Here is a 16564-nt window from a genome sequence, read left to right as displayed (position 1 = left end):
ACGAAGGAGGGACCAAACACTCATGAAGATCTCATCCTGAGACTCAGGTTCACCTAAGACTAAGGTTTAATGAGAATATCAGAGAATGCCCTTCTTTCCCTATCTTCCACCACCACCATGCCAATAAGCATCAAGTAAAAAGAACAAGGAGATACAGCAAGGAGAGCTGCAAAGACAGAGTTTCTCTGGGAAGCAAGACAAAGAGAAGATTCAAAGTCAAGTGGGAAGGCCCAATGCCAAGCAGGAAGCAGTCATTTAGAAATATTCTCTGGTTTTGTTTAAAATAATGTAATACTCCTGAATTCGCCCACATCATAAACATAAGGTATCATTAGAGAAATCTGAAGCTTCTGCTGAAAACTTTAACAGGCAGAGTAGAAAACTACCTGGTTTAAGTATTGAAGGTGTGCCTCAACAAACACACACAGAGCCCTTCTGCAAAAACTAGGAGAATTTTTCCCCCTTTGGTTCCTTTGGTATTATTTAAAGAAATCTCTGCAATCACTAGCTGACCACTAAAATAACAGCAAAGTCAGTAGCCACACATAACAAAGACAACAGACTACAAATTAGTTCAAATACACACTAAACAAAGACAAGAAGCAGGAACCCTAGAAAGTGAGAAGAGTCGATTTCCAGAGCTGCCATATATCCAAAATGTTTTCAACAAAAGTTACAAGGCATGCAAAGAAAAAGCAAAGAGTAGCCCATTCTAAGGGAAAAACATTAATGGAAATTATACTTTAGGAAGCCCAGAATTGGACATAAAACTTTTTAAAAAATTATTTTATGTTCTAGGGTACATGTGCACAACGTGCAGGTTTGTTACATATGTATACATGTGCCATGTTGGTGTGCTGCACCCATTAACTCATCATTTACATTAGGTATATCTCCTAATGCTATCCCTCCCCCCTCCCCTCACCCCACAACAGGCCCCAGTGTGTGATGTTCCCCTTCCTGTGTCCAAGTGTTCTCATTGTTCAATTCCCACCTATGAGTGAGAACATGCGGTGTTTGGTTTTCTGTTCTTGAGACAGTCTGCTGAGAATGATGGTTTCCAACTGCATCCATGTCCCTACAAAGGACATGAACTCATCCTTTCTAATGGCTGCATAGTATTCCATGGTGTATATGTGCCACATTTTCTTAATCCAGTCTATCATTGATGGACATTTGGGTTGGTTCCAAGTCTTTGCTATTGTGAATAGTGCCGTAATAAACATACGTGTGCATGTGTCTTTATAGAAGCATGATTTATAATCTTTTGGGATGGCTAGGTCAAATGGTATTTCTAGTTCTAGATCCTTGAGGAATCGCCACACTGTCTTCCACAATGGTTGAACTAGTTTACAGTCCCACCAACAGTGTAAAAGTGTTCCTATTTCTCCACATCCTCTCCAGCATCTGTTGCTTCCTGACTTTTTAATGATCGCCATTCTAACTGGTGTGAGATGGTATCTCATTGTGGTTTTGATTTGCATTTCTCTGATGGCCAGTGATGATGAGCATTTTTTCATGTGTCTGTTAGCTGCATAAATGTCTTCTTCTGAGAAGTGTCTGTTCATATCCTTTGCCCACTTTTTGATGGGGTTGGGCAAGGACTTCATGTCTAAAACACCAAAAGCAATGGCAACAAAAGCCAAAATTGACAAATGGGATCTCATTAAACTAAAGAGCTTCTGCACAGCAAAAGAAACTACCATCAGAGTGAACAGGCAACCTACAGAATGGGAGAAAATTTTTGCAATCTACTCATCTGACAAAGCTAATATCCAGAACCTACAAAGAACTCAAACAAATTTACAAGAAAAATACATAAAACTTTTAATCAAACTATTTTAAATATGGTCAAAGAGCTAAAAGAAACCATGTACAAAAATGTAACTATTAAAAAGATAATAAGCAAATGCTACAAAAAACTTCACAGTCATAAATTTGGCAACTTAGAGAAATTGGCCAATGTCTCGAAAGCCACAAACTATCAAAACTCAACCAAGATAATACAGACAATCTAAACAGCCCTGTAACTATTAAAAGAGTTGAGTTTTTAATAAAAAAGTCTAAGAAATCTTCAGGCCCAGATGGTTTCACTGGAGAATACTACCAAATATTTAAAGAATTAGCACCACTTTTACACAGTCCCTTCCAGAAAAGTAGAAGAGGAGGAAACACATACTAACTGATTTTATCAGACCTATTTACCATAATACCAATACCAAAGACAGCACAAAGGGATTACTCTGACCAATATTTCTCACAAATTTTGATGCAAAAATCCTTAATAACATATTAGCAAATAGAATCCAACAATGTAATTTAAAAATTATACACCATGACAAGTGGAATTCATTGCAGGTATGCAAAGCTGGTTCAACAGTTGAAAATCAATCAGTGTAATTTATTACATCAATATGCTAATCATATGATCGTATCAACTGACACAGACAAAGCACTTAACAAAATTCAACATCTATTCTTGATAAAAACTCTGAACGAGTTAGGAATAAAAGATATTATCCTTGCTTTTTGTAAAGAGCATTTACAAAAACCCTACATTTGGCATCATATTTAATGGTGAAAGATTGAATGCTTCCACTTTAAGATCAGAAATAATGCAGGGATGTCTATTCTCATTGTTCTTATTAAATATAATACTGAAAGTTTTAGCCACTGCTATAAGGCATAAACAAACAAACTGATTGGAAAGGACAAAATAAAACTACCTCTATTTGCAGATGATATGATTGTATGCATAGAAAATACCAAGGAACCTACAAAAAAACTCCCAGAACTAGTAAGTGAATTTAACAAGGTCACAGGATACAAGATTAACACACAAAAAACAATGTCACATTTCTATATTTTAACAATGAATATGCAGAAACCAAAATTTAAAATGCAACTTACAATCACATCAGAGAAAATGAGTTATATAAGTATACACTTTGAAAAGCATTTATAGAATTTGTATGCTACTATATACAACATAAATTAATTAAAAACATGCTGAGTGAAAGCACCCTTACCCAAAACAATACACAATGATGATTCCATTTAAATGAAATGGTGGAACAAATAAAACTAATTGAGTTTGGTAAAAAATCAAGAGAGTAATTATCCCTTGGGGTGAGCATTAAGGATAGCATTTGCCTGGGAAGAGGGATGAGGGAGCTTTCTGGGTTGATGAGAATATTTTACGTCTTCATAAGGTTTCAATTATACAAGGGTATTCATCTGTCAACACTCACTGAATGTACAGCTAAGATGTGTACATTTCATTGTATATAAGCTTTAGTGTAAGGAAAAATGCTGTAGAGAAATAGTAAACTCTTTGTAATAATATTTATTTTATTTTTTATTTTTTGAGACAGAGTCTCGCTCTGTCACCCAGACCCAGCCTGGAGTGCAGTGGTACGATGTCGGCTCACTGCAACCTCTGCATCCCAGGTTCAAGCAATTCTCCTGCCTCAGCCTTTCAGATAGCTGAGATTACAGGTGCATGACACCATGCCCGGCTAATTTTTATATTTTTAGTAGAAACGGGGTTTTACCATGTTGGCCAGGCTGGTCTGGAACTCCTGACCTCATGTGATCTGCCCACCTCAGCCTCCCAAAGTGATGTGATTATAGGAATGAGCCACTGCGCCCGGCCCATGATATTCATTTTAAATATCAGGAGGAAGTATACTGATGTCTGCAATTTACTTTGAAATCATCAGAATGAAGCCAAAAGAGGGATACACAGATATGTGATAAAGCAAAAATAGTAAAATGTTAATGTTGTATGAGTGTTCACTGTAAAAATTCTTTCAGTTTTGCTGTGTGTTTGACAACTTTCATAACAACATGTTGGAGAGAAACCAAAGAGTAGATATTAACAGATAACATATGTGCTTTTTAAATGAAATATTTTTCTATGACTCACTCTTTTATTTTATTTTTATTTTTATTTTATTTTATTTTATTTTTGTGAGACAGAGTCTCGCTCTGTTGCCCAGGCTGGAGTGCAGTGGCACAATCTCAGCTCACTGCAAGCTCTGCCTCCTGGGTTCACGCCATTCTCCTGCCTCGGCCTCCCGAGTAGCTGGGACTACAGGCACCCGCCACCACACCTGGCTAATTTTATGTATTTTTAGTAGAGACGGGGTTTCACTGTGTTAGCCAGGATGGTCTCGATCTCCTGACCTCGTGATCCGCTCGCCTGGGCCTCCCAAAGTGCTGGGATTACAAGCGTGAGCCACCACGCCTGGCCTATGACACACTTTTATGTCCTTTGATTTATTATACATATATACACATATACACACTTATGCTATGTTACTCAAAGGTAGACTTTCATGAAAGTTGTCTCATTTAGAACTTTTTTAGCAGCAAGTAACAACAAAATCCAGCTCACAATGGCTTATGGGAGTTAGCATCTCATATGAACAAGTCTAAATGTAGAGTGCTTCTACAATTGATTATTTCAGTGGCCCACTCAACAATATCATCAATACTATGATTCTGCCCATCTTTCCATTTTGCCATTATCAGTGACTTTCATCATGCTTTCCACCCCTCATGGTTGCAAAATGGTTACTTTCATTTTAGGCATTAATGACAAGTCAGAGAACATCTTGCAGTAGAAAAAGTATATTCTCTTAATAAAAGGTTAACAAAACCTTTCCCAGAAGCTTCCCAACACGCATTCCCTAGTATTTCATTAGCCATAACTGGGTCACATACCCTCTCCTAAGCCAGTCATTGACAGGGGAAGTATATTGGATCTTTATATGTGATTAATACCAGTGAGGACTTATCTGACTCACATTCATGAGAGGTGGACCCTATGACACAATTAGGGTTTTTCCAACATGGAAGAAGGGAGGAAATCCCTACCAACAGTATATACTACAAGATATATAAATGATTAGAGATTACAATCTCTTACAGTAATACCTTTCTATTATCAAAACATATTGAAAAAGGAAATAAATGTACATATATACATTTGTTCTGGGAAGGACTGTACATAAAACATGCATCTCTTCTCAAAGCAGCTGGACTGAAAATGTACAAGATACTGTTTTCATCATGTAGGTCTGGTTCTCTTTTAACCACTTCTCTTTCATTGGTTAGAATGGGTTCTGAGGTCTTACCATGATCTAGATATTGTTCTAAGTACTTTTTATTTATTGATTAATTTAATCTTGGACATAATATGAGGTAGGTTCTCTTATTATTGCCATTGTATACATAAGGAACCTGAGATAGCAAGAGGGTAAATAGCTTGCCTAAAGTCACACAGGAGGTAAACAGCAGAGCCAGTATTCGAACTCAGATCATCTGTCTCCAAAGTCTCTTAAATGCTGCATTACATTACCTTGAAGAGACTGTGGATGCTGCAGAACAGTATGGGTTGTTATGATACATATTCCTTTCCTTCAAAAACTTCAGAAATTAATCTTTATATCCCCTCAAATTTAGGAAACCATTCAAAATCATTTTACCTATGTTAAATATGCAAGCACAATCTGGTTATTTGGTAAAACATCTCAAAATAAAAACTAGAAATATTTGTTGAATGAAAAACAAAAGAATTTAAGAATTGCTATGAATGTTCTAATATTAATAGATACTTTTCTATATCAGAAATCGTTGTCATAGATTAAGTTGACAAATGTGAAAATAGTAGTTTAAATACTATTAAGAAAGAGATTTGTTTAAATATAAACTTTTAGGCTAGCCCATGAATGTTAGAAATATTTATATTGAGTACTTTTCAGACCAAGAAACTATCTGGAAGAGTGATTAGTATTTTCTTAGACAACATGAGAAACTGAGTTGAGCAATTTCGTAGGAGGTGGCTTATGAGTTTGAAAAGGAATGTACAAGTACCCAGTTACAATTTTGCCTGCTTGGACATGTGCCTGGTGTATGTACCTAAATCTGTTCAGGGTCAAGAATTGAAGAGGCCTGACCAATACATAGCCCATCTTGTAAAACTACAGCCTGAAGCAAACACTTTAAAAAAGGCGTGACACTTTCTAAAGGTTATAAAGAGTAAATAAACCATCAAATTACTCCTCTTTTATTGTTTTTGTAAAAACACTTATATCCTTGTAGTCCTAAGGCATCTAATAAAAAATAAACACTTTTAAGATTCTGTATTCTAGGTACTTTATTGAAGTTAGAGATAACATTTTTATTAAATTTAATATTTTTTCTCATTGACATTTAATAATAATTTTTATTAATAACTTTTAAAAGCTGCTTAAAGAATAAATAGAAGAAAAAATTAAGGCTCTAATAAAAAGTTAAATAATAATTTTTAACAGAAAGCATAAAGTTAATAAAATCCTACTCTAGTACAAGTATATTCTAATGCTATTTTTCTGCAATGTGGCTAAAACCCATTTTATCTGTTTTCCATGTGGTATAAAGATATACATTCTACAAATCATAATGATCAGAAAGGGGTATGATTCTATCCATACCGTTTTTAATTTTATGGTGTATTGAAATGCTGCTTAATGTTATTTACCACAAATACCATTAATTACCCAGTTTTCCCTCACACTTTTCTTATAAAGTCATTATTTTAAACCACCCAAAACTCCACTGACTTTTATTTACTGCTAATTTAGAATTCAAAAATTTATTCTTTGGATATTTAACAAATTTAATGTGCCCTTTCTGAACTACCCTAACACTTTGCTCATGATTCTATTATGATACATAATAATACACACTATGTGATAGTATAGTCATTAATTTGCATGGCATGTGATGCCCATTAAATTTTCAATTCTCTTAAGGCATAGATTGAGAAATGGCTTATAAAAGGTTATCAAATTAATGCATAATTTAAAAGCCTAAAAGATTTGTGGTAGAGATCTTTTATCCCCATTGTAGAGATGATTTGGCTCAGAAATATGTTTTGTTTTAAAACTTTCAACTTACTTCCTATTTTTAGAATCCAGTAGATTTCATGTTGAAATCTGGATTTCTAGGTTCTCTTCAATAACTGAAAAAGCTGGATAGCACAGAGCTTATTTTTCTACATGCCAATAATTACTTGGAGCTGAATGGCAGATGTAGGTTGAACTGAAGATATAGGCTTTCCAGGTCAAAAAAATTCCTGCCCTACTCACATCACGTGTCAACTGCCTGAATTCTGAAGGAAGGTGTCTGTTACTTGTTACTTCTGTGCTATATTACTGTGCATCCCCACTCCTTATCAATAATTCTATCTATGTGATAAGGACATGTATCAAAAATGATGTCTAACTTCTAAAATGCACACATTGTGGATTCAATATAAACTATTTTGTTGATTCGGACTGTTAATTTGTAGATCATTATAAATTTTAAACATTCCATTTTATTCAAATATTATTACCATTTTAGGTTAATACAGAAAAAAATGAGTAATGTCCCCTCTTACTTTTATTAATTACTATACAGTTAAGAAGTGAAATACAGTTTAGCGAATTAAGAAGATGTCTTTTTTATTTTTTTTTTACTTTTCAGTAATCCCCCCTTATCCATGGGTTCACTTTCTGAGGTTTCAGTTACCTGCAGTCAACCATTGTCCAAAAACAGGTTAATATAATACAATAAGATATTTTGACAGAAAGTGAGACCACATTTGCATAATTTTTATTATAGTATATTGCTGTAATTATTCTATTTTTAGCTGTTTTTAACTTCTTATATGCATAATTTATAAATTAAACTTCATTACAGGTATGTGCACATAGGGAAAAACAGTATACATTGCACAGGGTGTGATACTATCTGAGGTTTCAGGCATCTGCTGCAGGTCCTGGAACTTACCCCCACAAAAATAAGAAGAGACTACTATATCTTGTTGTCCTACCTTCTAGCTTATAAAACACTTACGTGTTTTGCTCATTACAACTAAAGACATTTTGCTATCTAACCCTTTACAATATAACTCAATTTTATGTTAATAACTTTATTCATTTCAGCTAACTTATACATGTTAATGGAAGAGCACTGGACAAGGAATGGGGAGATGTGAGTATGAGTCTCTGGGTTTTAGGTTGGTCTAGAAGGTATCTCAGGTCACTTTCATCTCTAAATTTCTACAATTTCATGATCCTGCAAAAAGACTGATGATGTAGAATACATCTCCAAGATCATACAGAGAAGAGAACCATAAAGAAGTAATCCTGATAATCAGCATCTGATAGTTCACTAGAGGCTGAGAAACAGGCAGATCCACCAGCAGTCTTATGAGGATAGGCTTAGTGTTCAGGGCCCGCCAAGGAGGAGGGACTCTGGCAAATATCCCAGAATTTTAGTTGGAACTCCAAAGAGCTACACTCTTAGAGTAGAAAGTGGAAATAAACTACTCCTCACAAAGATGAAAACAGCTTCCAGGTAACTCAATCTCTGACTAGTAAAATAATCTGCCCAACTCCAACTTCCAGAAGCAAAAGTAAATCTCTCTAAAGAAAGATAATACCATCCAAAGCCTCAAATTTCCTTTACAATTTTTCATGCACAAAGTCAGTCATTGAATCAAAATTTACTCTATTTCACCGAAGATAAGGTCAAATGACCAAAAACCAAGAAAAAAAGAGAGACAATAGAAATGGATCTACAAGAAGTCCAGATATTGGATTTATTGATATAGACTTTAAAACATATATGATTAACATGCTCAAGGAAATATATAACAAAATGAATTTCCACAGAGGACTGAAAATTATAAAAGACAAACCAAATGGAAATATTAGAACTGAAAAATATAATAAATCAAATTAAGAACTCAATAGATTGAGTTTATCAGCAGATTAGACAAATTGAAGAGAGGATTAGTAAAGTGAAAGGACAGAAAAAAATAGCTAGACTGAAACAGAGAGAAAAAAATACGGAAAACATAGACAAAATAAACAGTAATAATATAGAAGACTTTAACAAGACTGACAAAGTTGATCTATATAATTCATATTCACAGAACACTGCACCTAAGAAATGCAGAATACACATTCTTTTCAAATTAATCAGTGTTAGAATATTTACCAAAATCAATTATATGCTTGGCCAGAAAGCAAATCTCTACATATATTAAGTGGCTGCAATTATATGGACTATATTATCTGATACAGTGGAAATAAGCTAGAAATCAACTTTTTAAGTTAGCAAAAAATAAAATACTCAAATATTCTTTTTTTTTTTTTTTTTTTTTTGAGACGGAGTCTTGCTCTGTCACCCAGGCTGGAGTGCAGTGGCCGGATCTCAGCTCACTGCAAGCTCCGCCTCCCGGGTTTACGCCATTCTCCTGCCTCAGCCTCCCGAGTAGCTGGGACTACAGGCGCCCGCCACCTCGCCCGGCTATTTTTTTGTATTTTTTAGTAGAGACGGGGTTTCACCGTGTTAGCCGGGATCGTCTCTCGATCTCCTGACCTCGTGATCCGCCCGTCTCGGCCTCCCAAAGTGCTGGGATTACAGGCTTGAGCCACCGCGCCCGGCCTCAAATATTCTTAAAAGAACTATACATCTAAATAGCCCATATGTTGAAGAATAAATTATAAGAAAATTAGAAAATAATTTGAATAATAAAAATACAATATATAAAAATTAGGATCCAGCTGAAGCCATATTGAGGAAAATTTATAGTCTTATAAATGCCTTATATTAGAAAAGAAAAAAAGGTGAAAATTAATAAGCTAAATACACATCTCTACAATTTTAAAACAAAAATAACAGCCAATTAAATAAAATAAAGGAATGAAATAATGAAGATAAGAGCAGATATTAATAAAACATAAAACAAATATACAGTGGAGAGAATCAAAGCCAAAACTTAATTCCTCGAAAAGTTTAACACAACTGATAAATCCTTGGAAAGACTGATCCAAAATTCCTACTCATCCATTATATCCCAAATGAGTTATTCCTTCCATGAAGCTTCCCTCAATCCTCCAGTAAAGTTATGCATTTCCTTATCCATACTTTCAGAATATCTTGTGCACACCTTTTTTTTGCATGATACTATAATAAGCGCTAAAACTTGGCATAATAAGTCCTCACTAAATGTTAAATGAGCCACCAAATATAGTTTGCTTGCTTAATATCTCTTAAAAATAAAAAAGAAACCGTATTCAATTTGTACTGTACTATTTATTGAATTTTCACTGTTTCAAAGTCCTAATATTTTTAAATTTTTTATTGTGAAACAATTTTAGATTTACAGAAAAGTTGCAAAGATAGTAGAGAGTTCCCGTATACTCTTCACCCAGCTTTCCCTAATGTTAACATCTTAGGTTACAATGATACATTTATCAAAGGCTGAGAAAATAACATTGGTACTACACTATTAATTAGAGCACAGAGTTTATTTCAGATCTCACTACTTTTTCCACCAGTATCTGTTCCAGGATCCAGTCCAGGTTACCACATTGCATTTAGTCATCGTGTCTCCTTAGATTCCTCCATTCTGTCAAAGTTTCTCAGTCTTTCCTTGTTTTTACTGATTTTGACACTTTTGAAGAGTATTATTGAGGTATCTTGTAGAATGTCCCTCAAATGGGGCTTGTCTGATATTTTTTCATGATTATACTAGGTGTGGGGGAAAAATGTCATAGAGAATAAAGTTTCCTTTTCATCACATCGCATCATGAATATTTGATATTCATGTGAATCACTGATACCAACATGAATTATTTCTGGAGATTTTAACTTTAATCATTTAGTTAAGGTAGTGTCTTCCAGGTATCTCCACTGTAAACCTAGTATTTTTTCCCTTACGTATTCTAGTCATTAGAAACAAGTCACTTATTCCACAATAGGGTGGGGTGTTAGGGCATAGAATTAAGCTCTGCTTCCCGGAGGGAGGAATAGCAAACAATTTTGAACAAGATATAAAATCACTATAGTAAATTACTAAATAATCTGGAAAAAATATTGTGTGACTATGTGACTACCTTGTTTTGCCTTAAAGTTTCAGCCATCAAACTTGGCATTCATCAGTGGATACTGCCTGCAGCAATTTTTTTTTTTTTTTTTTTTTTTTTGAGATGTTGTCTCACTCTGTTGCCCAGGCTGGAGGGCAGTGGCATGATCTCGGTTCACTGCAACCTCCGCCTCCCGGATTGAAGCAATTCCCTGCCTCAGCCTCCTGAGTAGCTGGGATTACAGGCACCCGCCACCATGCCCGGTTAGTTTTTGTATTTTTAGTAGAGATGGGATTTCACCATCTTGGCCAAGCTGGTCTTGAACTCCTGACATCGTGATCCACCTGCTTCGGCCTCCCAAAGTGCTGGGATTACAGGAGTGAGTCACTGTGCCTGGCCTGCAGCAATTATTACTGTGATTTTCTAAGGGTGATTTTTCTATTTCTCCTTTTCCTCCTACATTTAGTAGCTGAAATTCTTTTGTAAATAATTTTCCCAGCTGAGTGTGGTGGCTCACGCCTGTAATCCCAGCACTTTGGGAGGCCGATGCAGGTGGATCGCTTGAGCCCATGAGTTTGAGACAAGCCTGAGCAACATAAGGAGATCTCATCTATACATAAAATTTAAAATTTAACCAGACATTATGGTGCCACCTGTGGTTCCAGCTACTCTGGAGGCTGAGATAGCAGGACTGCTTAAGCCCAGGAGGTCAAGACTGCAGTGAGCCATGTTTGTACCATTGCACTCCAGCCTAGGTAACAGAGCAAGACCTTGTCTCAAAATAATAATAAATAAATAAATAAATAAATAAATAAATAAATTCCCTTCTCCCCAATTTATCTATTTAATCATTTATTTATATTAATAGGGGATCCAATAATATCATTATTTTGTGGTTCAAATTGCTCCAGTTTTAACCGTGGGAGCTCTTTCAGGCTGTCTTGTGTATCCTTTTGACATCATTTTAAGTACTTCCTTACTTTCCAGCACTACAAGATGCACAGCCCTGAAATAAGTCACGTCTCCTGGTTCCTTTTACTAGGAGTCCTGGTTTCTTTTACTAGATAATAATATTTAGATCCCAAGGTCTGGGTGTCAGTTTTTCTAGGCCCCCTCGGCAGAGAAAGCTAGAAAATATATGTATATATGCTAACCCACGTATACACATGTCTATATTTATCTTGCTATCTGTATATAATTAAACCATGAATTCATACTGATATCTCCAATTCTTTTGTTTTTTTTTTTTTAAATGGAGTCTCACTCTGTTGCCCTAGGCTGGAGTACAGTGGTGTGATCTTGGCTCACTGCAACCTCTTCCTCCCAGGTTCAAGCAATTCTCCTGCCTCAGGCTCCCAAGTAGCTGGGACTACAGGAGTGCACTACCACACTCGACTAAGTTTTGTATTTTTAGTAGAGATGTGGTTTCACCATGTTGGCCACGCTGGTCTTGAACTCCTGACCTCAGGTGATTCACCTGCCTCAGCCTTCTAAAGTGCTGGGATTACAGGCATGAGCCACCCCGCCCAGCCCAATCCTTTTTTTTTTTTTCAACTTTAAGTGCCAGGATACATGTGCAGGATGTGCAGGATGTGCAGCTCTGTTACATAGTCATAGGTAAAGGTGTGCCATGGTGGTTTGCTGCACAGATCAACCCATCACCTAGGTATTAAGCCTAGCATCCATTAGCTCTTCTTCCTGATGTTCTCCCTCCCCATCCCTGCCCCAATAGGCCCCAGTGTATGTTGTTCCCCACCATGTGTCCATGTGTTTGCATCATTCAGCTCCCACTTATAAATGAAAATATGCAGTGTTTGGTTTTCTGTTGCTGCATTACTTTGCTGAGGATAACAGCTTTCAGCTCCATTCATGTCCCTGCAAAGGACATGACCTCATTCCTTTTTACGGCTGCATGGTATTCCATGGTGTGTACACACCACATTTTATTTATCCTGTCTATCACTCATGGGCATTTAGGTTGATTCCATGTCTTTGCTATTGTGAATAGTGCTGCAATGAACATACGTGTGCATGTATTAATATCTTTATAATATAATGATTTATATTTCTTTGGGTATATACCTAACAATGGGATTGGTGGATCAAATGGTATTTTTGCCTTCAGATCTTTGAGGAATCGCCACACCATCTTCCACAATGGTTGAACTAATTTATACTCCCACCAACAGTGTAAAAGCATTCCTTTTTCTCTGCATCCTTGCCAGCATCTGTTGTTTTTTTGACTTTTTAATAATCACTATTCTCACTGGCATGAGAGATCTCCAACTTTAATGCAGCAGCAAAGAGCTCATTCTAGACTTCCCCTTTGCTTATTTGTAAATTCTTTCAACTGTGAAAAAATCTACCTAGTTCTCAGTATCTATTTGCTTATTTCTTCAACTCTAGTATACCTGTAGTTTCAGAATTGCTGACATGTATCCACTCAAGAAACAAATTTACCAAGTAGAGACACTGTTTATGTACCCTTCTTTTTGTCTTTAGCCTTACAGTATCCAGTCAAAATGCCATTTTCCCAAGTTACTTAAGTCAACTTCTTTTTCCCCTACTCCGCTCACTGAGGTTTATGTTACATATTTGTGAAAGTTTGTTACATTTTCATAGTATAAATTCCACACTAGAATTCTCCTGCACATCCTTGTAAATTTGCATATAGTACAGTTTACTCTTTATGGTGTCATTTTACGTTTGGCAGAAGAATGCTGTGGTGGACCACTACTATATAATACAGAAGAGTTACATCATCCCCTAAATTTCTCATGCATTCCATATGGCAAACCTCTCTCCTATCCTCCAATACCTAGTAATCACTGATTTATTTTCCATTGCTATAGTTCTGTCTTTTCCAGAATGTCATATAAATGCATCATATAATATATAGCCTCTTGGATCTGGCTTCTCTCAGAAAATTTCATTTAAGAGTCACACCTCCATTTTTGAGGATTTTTTGCTGGGAATAGAAGTCTAGGTTGGTAGTTATTCTTTTAGTATTTCAAAGGTACCATTCTATTGTCTTCTGGGTTGAGTAATTATTACTGAGAAGCCCACTATCCATCTTCATCTTATTGTTGTTACTTTGAAAAGAATGAATCTTTTCCACTTGTGGCTGCTTTCAAGATTTTCTGTTTGTTTTTCAGTTCTTCCATGATGTAGCTGGGTATGATTTTCTGTCTATTCATCCTACTGGGCATCACAGAGCTTCTTGAATCTCTGGGTGGTATGTTTAATCCATTTTGAATATTTTCTAATGCCATGTAGTTCTACAATCCTGTCTTCTACTGTGTCTAATCAGCTGCTAAATCTATTGAGTTATTAATTTGGATATTGTATATTTCACTTTCAGAATAAAATTCTCCACCTCTCTCCCTATTTTTCTCAATTCCTCTCATTTCTTCAATGTATTAATTAATTGTTACAATGATTAATACATTAATACAATGTATTATTCATAATAATATTAAATGACCCTTTCTATTTAAATGTCCTTTTCTGTTCAAGCTCCAATATGTAAATCACATAAGTTTTATTTTTATTGTCTGATTTTTCTACTGGTATTGATCATATAGTGTATCTGGCATGTCTAATCCTTTATTACTTTTAATCTTTATTGTAAAGCATCTCAAATCTAAAGAAAAGGTTCAAGAACACAATGAAGAACTTTACTGAAACATTCGGGGATAATTTCCCAAACATGATAGTCCATTATCTTCAATACTCTAGTGGGTTTTACTACAAAGAAGGACATTCTTTAATAAGTCCATAATACAAACATCAAAATCTGAAAATTAACATTGATACATTACTACTATTTCTCAGCCCTCATCCAAGTGTTACCATCTGTCTCAACTGTGTTAATTAATAATGCTATTTTTTGGTTTTAAAAAATATATAGGTGGGCACAGTGGCTCACACCTGTGATCCCAACACTTTAGGAGAACAAGGCGAGAAAATCACTTGAGTCCAGGAATTTGAGGCCAGACTGGGCAACATGGCAAAACCCCATCTCAACAAAAAATACCAAAAAATTAGCCAGGCATAGTGGCACATGCCTACAGTCTCAGCTAGCTGGGAGGCTGAAGTGGGAGGATCACCTGAGTCCAGAGGTTGAGACTGCAGTGAGCCATGACTGTCACACTGCACTCCAGTCTGGGTGATAGAGTGAGACCCTGCCTCTCTCTATATATATATGTGTGTGTGTGTGTGTGTGTGTGTGTATGCATATATATATGTGTGTGTGTGTGTATTTTAAATTACTTTTACACATTCCAACAATAAATTTTAGTAAACTGCAAATTTTGTAATAGTGTTTATCTAATAAAATGTAACTGAAATAGAATAATTTAATTTTCACCTTACCAAATTCTAACATTGTATCTGTTTCTCAACGTACCTATCTGACCACTGACAGAAGAGTAGTGCTTCTGTATGTATATAAAATGAAAAGTAAAAATTCTTCCCCACATGCACAACACACACACACATACAACACATCTTTCTTTTCTCTCTTCTAAGGTAACCATGGTTAGTGGTTTAATATACATACTTTCAGAACTTTTTTCTATCGTATCCAAACTTCTTTATTTTTATTTTTGCTTTTTACAACTTGTGTTTTTCACTAAACACTATATAGACAGTCCTTACGTTGCAAGTTGCTGAATTTCAGTTACTATGGTTTCTTTAAACAAAACTAATTCCCCAACAATATGGTTCAAATTTCAGTTACCATGGTACATTATTGTGAGTAATTGCACAAACCTTACCGTTAGCTCCTCAGTCCCCAAACCGCTACATAAATAATGCATGTGCATCCTAATCAGTGATCAAACATGTCACTTCTACCACAGTCTGTCAATGACTGGTCACTGTGTATCTGTCATGCAATCCATGTGCAGACAATAAAGTAGGTTGTTATATTCCTTTCTTGCTACCTGTGAAAAATCCATATGACATTTTATGAAAATGGATCATCAAAAATGGGAACTAGCCAATGAAGATGAAACTGCTGCAAGAAAAAGAAGAAAAGAAGGGACAGAGGAAGAGAGGGAAGGAAAGAGAAAAATTTTACTGGAAGTAAAATTCAAATAAAATATAAATTGAGTTATTTAAGAAATGGCTGAACATAGGAATGTTAACACTGCCATTTGAGAGACTAGATATGCAGCTAGAAGAACACAGAAAAGGTGTCTTATCAACATAAGATACCTAGGAACTTATCAACATAAATGAGAAAAGTGACTGTGATAAAAGGATTAAGATATCTCAGAGGAAGTGATGCCAGCAAAGACATCATATTAAACAACATTGAAAGTGCAAAGGACACCATGTAGGAAGCTAATCCAAACTTGAACAGGAGTATTATAATTTGCAAAGGCAGAGAAATTATGCTTATTCTAATATTGTAAGTGATACAACAATAAGGCAAGCATCGTCCAAACTACCTTGGCAAGTTTCTCACAAAAAAAAAAACACTTTAATTTTTAATGTTTCTAATGTTTTGAATTACAGTATACTAAATATTTAATTATTTTTATTATTTTAGTGTATTAACATTTAAATTATAATAAATATATACTGAGAGTATATAATGTTTTCACAAATATTTTTAACAGTCACAAAACAATCATAACTTTGATCAT

General features: G+C 35.3%; 1 protein-coding gene across 1 annotated transcript in view; it reads right to left on the bottom strand.

Moving 5' to 3' along the window:
* Window positions 1-16564, bottom strand: part of CCDC73 (coiled-coil domain containing 73) — a 130451-nt gene that overhangs the window by 99537 nt on the left and 14350 nt on the right. The gene's annotated exons all lie outside the window — the stretch shown is intronic.

Source organism: Macaca mulatta, chromosome 14, assembly GCF_049350105.2.
Source record: "Macaca mulatta isolate MMU2019108-1 chromosome 14, T2T-MMU8v2.0, whole genome shotgun sequence".
NCBI classification, from domain to species: Eukaryota; Metazoa; Chordata; class Mammalia; order Primates; family Cercopithecidae; genus Macaca; species Macaca mulatta.
Note: the sequence above shows the minus strand (reverse complement) of the source record. Positions and strands in the feature narration are given on the sequence as shown.